This window comes from Mandrillus leucophaeus, unplaced genomic scaffold (assembly GCF_000951045.1).
Source record: "Mandrillus leucophaeus isolate KB7577 unplaced genomic scaffold, Mleu.le_1.0 Scaffold422, whole genome shotgun sequence".
Classification (NCBI taxonomy): Eukaryota; Metazoa; Chordata; class Mammalia; order Primates; family Cercopithecidae; genus Mandrillus; species Mandrillus leucophaeus.
The window spans coordinates 76,554-83,921 of NW_012104499.1; positions in this window are offsets into that span (position 1 = coordinate 76,554).

Sequence of the window (7,368 nt, forward strand, 5' to 3'; positions counted from 1 at the left end):
GTTTATTCACTGATTTTCTGTCTGGATGATTTGTCCATTCCTGAAAGTGGGGTGTTGAAATTCACTGCCATTATTGTTTTGTAGTCTATCTTTCCCCTTAGATCTAAAATTTGCTTTTTATATTTATGTGCTCTGGTGTTGAGTGTATATATATGTACAACTGTTACATCACCTTACTGAATAGATTGCTTTATCATTATACAATAACCTTTGTATGTTTTTATAGCTTTTACCAAAGTACATTTTATGTGAAATAAGTATAGCTATTCTTATTAACTTTTTGTTTCTGTTTGCATGCAATATCTTTCTCCGCCCCTTCATTTCAGCATGTATATCCTTACAGGAGAGGTAAGTCTCTTGCAGGCTGCATATAGTTGGGTCTTATTTTTTTTTTTAAATTAGTTCAGCCACTTGATATCTTTTAATTCAAGAATTTAATTTATTTACACTCAAGGTTGTTACTGATAGATAAGGACTTACTCCTGCCATTATGTTCATTGTTTTTTGGTTGTTTTGTAGAACCTTTGGTCCTTTTTTGCTCTCTTGTTGTTCACCTTTGTAGCATGGCGGTTTTCTGTGATGCCAAGTTTTGATTCTTTTCTCTTTCTTATTTGTGTATCTGCTGCAATTTCTTCCTTTGTGATTACTCTGGGGATAACATAAAGAATATTGTATTTATAAGCTGATAACAAGTTAATTTGATTGCATAAAAGCTCTAAATTTTTACTCTCTTCATCAATTTATATTTTGTTGCCTTCATTTAGATCTTTAAATATTATGTGTTCCTTAACAACTAATTTTAGCTATATTTATTTTTAACCATTTTTACTTTTAACCTTCATCTAGAGGTGTGAAATATTTACATAGCACCATTACAGTGCTGGAACGTTCTGAGTCTAATTATGAATTTACCTCTACTAGTGAGTTTTATACTTTCATGTGTTTTCATGATAGTAATGATCACCCTTTCACTTCCAGTTGTAGAACTCCCTTAAGCATTTCTTGTGAGGCCAATCTAGTAGTGATGAAATCTCTCACCTTTTGCTTGTCTGAGAAGGAGTTTCTTTTTTCATTTCTGAAGGATAGCTTTGCTGGGTATAGTGTTCTTTTTTTTTTTTTTTTTTTTCTTTTTGAGACAGGGTTTCATTCTGTCACTGAGGCTGGAGTACAGTAGTGCAATCATGGCTCACCACAGTCTCAACCTCACAGGCTCAAGCAACTCAGACTCCTGAGTATCTGGAACCACAGTCACACGCCACCATGCCTGGCTAATCTTTTATTTTTTATTTTTTGTAAAGACAGGGTCACACTATGTTTCCCAGGCTGGTGTTGAACTCCTGGGCTCAAGTGTTCCTCCCACCTTGGCCTCCTGAAGTGCTGGGATTACAGGCATGAGTCACTGTGCCTGGTCATAGTTTTTTTGGCTAGCAGGTTTTTTCTTTCAGTACTTCGATTGTATCACCCCATTTTTTCCTGGCCTATAATGTTTCTGCTAAGAAGTATGCAGAGGATCTAATGGTGATTACCTTATATGTGACTTGATGCTTTCCTCTTGCTGCTTTTAGAATTCTCTCTTTGTCTTTGACTTTGTACAGTTCGATTTTATGTGCCTTGGAGAGGACCTTTTTGGGTTAATCTATTTGGGGACCTTTGAGCTTCCTGGATCTGGATGACCATATTCTCTCCCAAGTCTTGTGAAGTTTTCAAATTATTTATATTAAATATGTTTTCTGTGCCTTTCTCTCTCTCTTCTTCTTTGTAACTCCCATAATGCAAATTTTTATTTGTTCACTCAATTGTGTCCTATAAGTCCCATAGGCTTTCTTCATTCTTTATTTCTTATTTCTATTATTTCCTCTGACTGTGTTATTTCAAAAGATTTGCCTTCAAATTTAGACTTTCTTTCTTCTACTTTATCTAGTCTATTGCTGAGGCTCCCAATAGTATTCTTTAATAGATTGTATTCTTCAGCTCCAATATTTCTATTTCATTCTTTTTTATTAGATCTATCTCTGTTGAATTTCTCATTCAAATAATGAATTGTTTTCCTGATTTTATTGAATTGATTATCTATATTCTCTTGTGTCTCATTAGATTTCCTAAAGATCATTATTTTAAATTGCCTTTTAGGCATTTATAAGTTATTTTTGTCCTGTTAACTGGAGAATTTTTGTGCTGTTTTTGAGGTGTCATGTTTCCTGTTTCTTACATTTCCTGTGTCCCTACATTGATATCTGCACATCTGGGGGAACAGTTGCCTCTTCCAATTGTATGGAATACCTTTCATAAGGAAAGTTTTTTCCTATAGATAGTTCCTAGGGTATTGGTTGGATATTGTATCTTGGCTATGGCTCTGGGAAGATACAATAGTATAGTCTATAGGTTCTTCATCTGTAATCCATGTCAGTGATGCCTGTGAGTGCTTCAGTGGCCTAGGCTGTGGGAGTTCATTGTGGCAGTGCTGTAGCTTTGCAGGGGTGGGTTGGTCTGCTAGTTCTCAGGCCAAGGGTACACGTGTGCAGCTGGCTGGCTGGTCTGGAGGCAGGCTCACCAGATATGGGGCCACTGAGATGGTTCTTAGGCCAGGGGTGTGCATGCATGGTAGGTCCCTTAGGCAAGGTTGGCTTCCTCACTGTGCAGAACTCCCTGTTTCTTGAGAGGTAGGGTACCACATGGGTTCAGGCACAAGGGTCAGGGTTGTTTCTCTGGGCCTAAGCTACAAGTAACTGGAGTAGCAGAACTGCAGCCACGTGTGTGAGCGTGGTAGAATGGTGGTAGAGCCTCAGGGATGAAGGCATGCAGTGGTTACTGACCCTTAGGTGAGGACACACTCTAGCAGTGGGTCCAGTTTCAAGATGTTGCTGTTCCACAGCAGCTTGGGTCATGGGGAATGGGTGATTCACAACCTGGGATCCTACTTGGGAGCAATGCCACTGTGTAAAATCTAACATTCTCAAACTGGGTTCAGGGCTTGTAAGGACTGCAAGATTCTCCTGTAGCAAGGGATGAAGGTATGTGCAGTGGTAGTGGGGACTACTGCTTACCTTTTTCCCACAAGAAGTTCCTCCTGGCTTTGAGCTGATTCCAGTGGAGGAGACAGGGTGGCAGAGACAGGATATTTTGCTCGCCTCTCTATGGTACCATCCTGGGTTTCTGTGTTCCACAGGGATTCAGCCATGCCCTTTCTGTACTCTGGCACACTCCTTCAGACACTTTAGTCCAAATGCAGTTGTTTGGGGTCTTCTTATGGGGGTGGGGACAGCACGAGGCACTTCTATTCAGCTATCTTGCTGATATCATTCCCTTGCCACTTTTCACCAAAGTTCTCTTTTTCTTTTCTTTTCTTTTCTTTTCTTTTCTCCTTCCTTCCTTCCTCTCTTCCTTTCTCTCTTTCTCTCTCTCTCTCTTTCTCTCTTTCTGTCTTTCTTTCTCACTCTACTACCCAGGCTGGAGTACAGTGGCATGGTCCCAGGGTCACATTTCACTGCAGTTTTGAACTATTGTAATCTCAAGCAGCTGGTATTACAGGTGAAAGCCACCACACCCGGCTCCTAATGTACTCTTAAGGAACTGCAACTTCAGCTGGAAGTCATAGACTTAGCAAGATCAAAAAGATCTTGATCATTTTGCTAAGGAATCAAGATCTAGCTATTATTTGTAGACTCTGTTTAGGAACTATCTCAGTATGACAATGGATATATCCACATAAATAATATTTCATGGTATTCTTTAGTCCCTGGAAGTCCTCCAAAATAGTATTACTTTTAGCAGCACAACTCTATTCCCACCACTAGTGGGTAGTTACCCCTTGTTTTTTCTGGCTGCTAATGCATCTATTTTACTAAACTGTATACTCACCACACTGAGAACTCAAACCATTTAACTGTTTTCTTTTTTCATTCAGTTCCATAATGAGAAAGCCACAACGATCTCACTTGTCAATAGTCTACTTAATAAAAAAAAAATGGTTTCATATTGATGCCTTTTATTATAAGAGAAAGTCCCAACATATGCTGAAAACAACTTTAGAATACTTTCAACAATCAGGCCTTCACTGTCAACTTGTATTACAAATGGGAGATTCAGGCTTTCAATTACAGTCAGTGCTCCAGGCTCCCACACCATCAAACAAGTGTTTAGTCTTAATAGCTATCCTGTCAGAATGAATCTCTACCAACTTCATTCAACTCCCCCCAGCTGTTTCTCACCTACCCCAAGTTTGAAGTCAATTTAGGGATGCTTCTCAGTACTTTTCAACTCTGAACAAAACAGTTACAACCAAGTAACTTTCACATCTACAAAGCCTTGCACATGCATGTTTGTGAAGAATGAGGGTAATGATTATCTTTGTGTTCTTATTTAAATCACATAGAGTATTGTAAATAGAAAGGCTTAGGTGTTGCTTTGTTTGGTTTGTTTGTTTTGTTGTTGTTGTTGTTTTCACTGTCAGAACCAGAGAAGGAGACAGTAATATGCTTCCAGGCTCTCTCCAAGGTTGATCTCTACATTCACCACTCAGTAGAGACATTTTTCCTTCAAACAAAAGGCATTTCCTCCTAAAGAATGCATAAAAATGGAGCAGCAAACAAAAGGAGATCTTAAATCAGTCTTCTACCGCAGTACTTTTCAAAGTTTAATGTCAGAACAAATCATCCATCGAGGTTGTTAAAATGTAATGCAGTTTCAGTGCGCCTGGGATGGAATCTGAGATTCTGCATTTCCAGCAAGCTTCCAAGTAAACCTCATGCGCCTGGTCTGCAGATCACGTATTGAGTAGCAAGGTGCTTACCCTATCCCCAAAATACTCTACTCCTTCCTGCAAAGGAGCCCATATTTGTCATCACAGATGCATATGGATTTTGTTAGCTTACTTATTCCTTTTCCCCCTTACATTTCTCTTCTTTTGCTAAACATTGACAGATTATTTGTTGTGTGCTTTTCCATGTATCTATTTATCTATTATTGCTGATTATTATCTATGCTTTTAAAAATAACATTAATTTTATTGAAAGATAGGAAATTCCTGCACTCCAAATAAGTTGTTTAGTTGTTTTTACCCTTTGAGTCTGAAAAATATCTTATAGTCCCAAAATACATCTGCCCATTCAGAGCTAGGAAAATCCAAAACTCTGCCCAAGATAACAATATTCTTAATCTCCTAGGCAATTTAAAAAACTACAGCAAGAGCTGTAGTTCCTGTCTTGTCTCTAGGAACACATACTTCCTAGATGAGAAGATTAAAATTTTTCTCATCTTGACTAGCCACCCAGCTAGTGCACAGTGAACAGATTTTCCAGAACAATTCCAAGTTGTCTGCCTCCTTAATCCACCAAAAAATGTCCTCTTAAATTCCACTGTTTTTTTCACCCAAAGGTACTGCTTCTCACATCTAGATGCATCAGAAATACCTTTGTCATGTGCTCTGAGGCTTGTTTCAGAACATTCTTAGATTTAAGAGGGAGTAAAAAGTTTCAGCCAGGGCACCCTCACATTTAACCCCTTCTCTACTATTTCATTCTCTGAAAAATCCAGGGTCAATTGAAGGAGGCATGAAGGAAGTTCCTGCCCTAACTTCTTAGATTCACCCTTAGGGGGATCTGTTTCAAACAATATATTGAATTAAACTTCTCCCACTTACTTCAAGAGAGGGCTTCCAAAGGCTTTTTAAAGAATACTTTCTTTCCCAACTCCTTTAACTCATCACAAAAGTATCTACAAGTCAGTATAATAATGGGGTTATTCACATACTATTAAAAGAAAAAGCTGCTAACCTATCTTGACAGCCAGATCCCACAGACTTTTAGATCAGTGAAGATGTAGGATGCTCTTCTGGTGATGCCACTGACCAGCAGCATTAACTTTGGAAAAGGACCTACCTCAATGAGGCCTCACTGTACTCATTAAGTGTTGTGAGAATTAGATGCAAGTGAGGGATTTACTAAAGCTAGAACCTGGCAGAGGGTAAGTGGTCAATAAAGTTAGCTATTATTTTCTCTGTGTCTCTGTTTCCATATCTGATAACAAGGATGGTAGGTTGTTCTGCTAAATAGGGTAAAAGAGGTAGTCCCTACCTCATAAAGTTATGGAGATTAAATGCCTTGATTTATGTATGTTTATGTAATGCACTTACAACATTGCCTGGCACATAGTGCTATATAAATGTTAACCCTTTATTGGTCCATTTTAATATTGTTAATAATGATGATAATAATCACAGATCCCCTTGTGAGCATAGGATTGTAATACCTGACTGCATTAAGCTCCAAATGCCCATGGAGGAGCCTCTTGAGTATTTGAACCCAGTAGAGCTAGCTGATTGTTAGCAGGTAAGCATATGCCCTAATGTAGTTGCTCTCAACTCTTATACTTCAGAATCTAACTATAAGGTTTTGAAAAGCACACCTCTCAAAGCCCCAACGCAGACCTACTGAATCAAAATCTTCAGGGTGGAGTAAAAGCATCCTTATTTGTAAAAAGAGCCAAAAATGATTCTGATGCACATCACATTTTGAGGAGCACTGACTTAAACTCTGTCTCATGGGTCTTTCAACCATATGAGACCATTTATTCTTTCGTTATAAAAGTCATCTAAAGGAATACTCACTCAGTGAGCAAAACAGTTCCTGAGAATGTGTTAGGGGAACAGGAAAGAGGTTATTTAGGTGTAGGAAAGCATGAGCTACAATGAAAGATAAAAATATTTATAATTATTGAACTTGAAGCAAGAAGCCTAGATGGGAACTTAATAATCTTGAACTGCATAAAGGGAGACTCCATAGAAATGAAGATGCCTACTCTCCCTGTATAGTCAGAATAGAACAAAACAAATAAGCCAACACAGGCTGTTTGTGTATGCTGCAAGTCAATCAGCAGACACTTCACCAATGAGTTAGGGGATCTGGAAAATCTTTATATAAAAGTTAATATTCACTGGGGGGGCGGAGTAAGATGGCCGAATAGGAACAGCTCCAGTCTCCAGCTCCCAGCACGAGCAACACAGAAGACTGGTGATTTCTGCATTTTCAACTGAGGTACCAGGTTCGTCTCACTAGGGAGTGCCGGACAATCAGTGCCAGTCAGCTGCTGCAGTCCGAACAGCAAGAGCTGAAGCAGGGTGAGGCATGGCCTTACCTGGGAAGCACAAGGGAGAACGGAATCCCTTTTCCTAGCCAGGGGAACTGAGACACACAACACCTGGAAAATCGGGTAACTCTCAACCCAATATTGCAATTTACCAAGGGTCTTAGCAAACGGCACACCAGGAGATTATATCCCACACCTGGCCAGGAGGGTCCCACACCCACGGAGCCTCCCTCATTGCTAGCACAGCAGTCTGCGATCTAAGGGCAAGGCAGCAGCGAGGCTGGG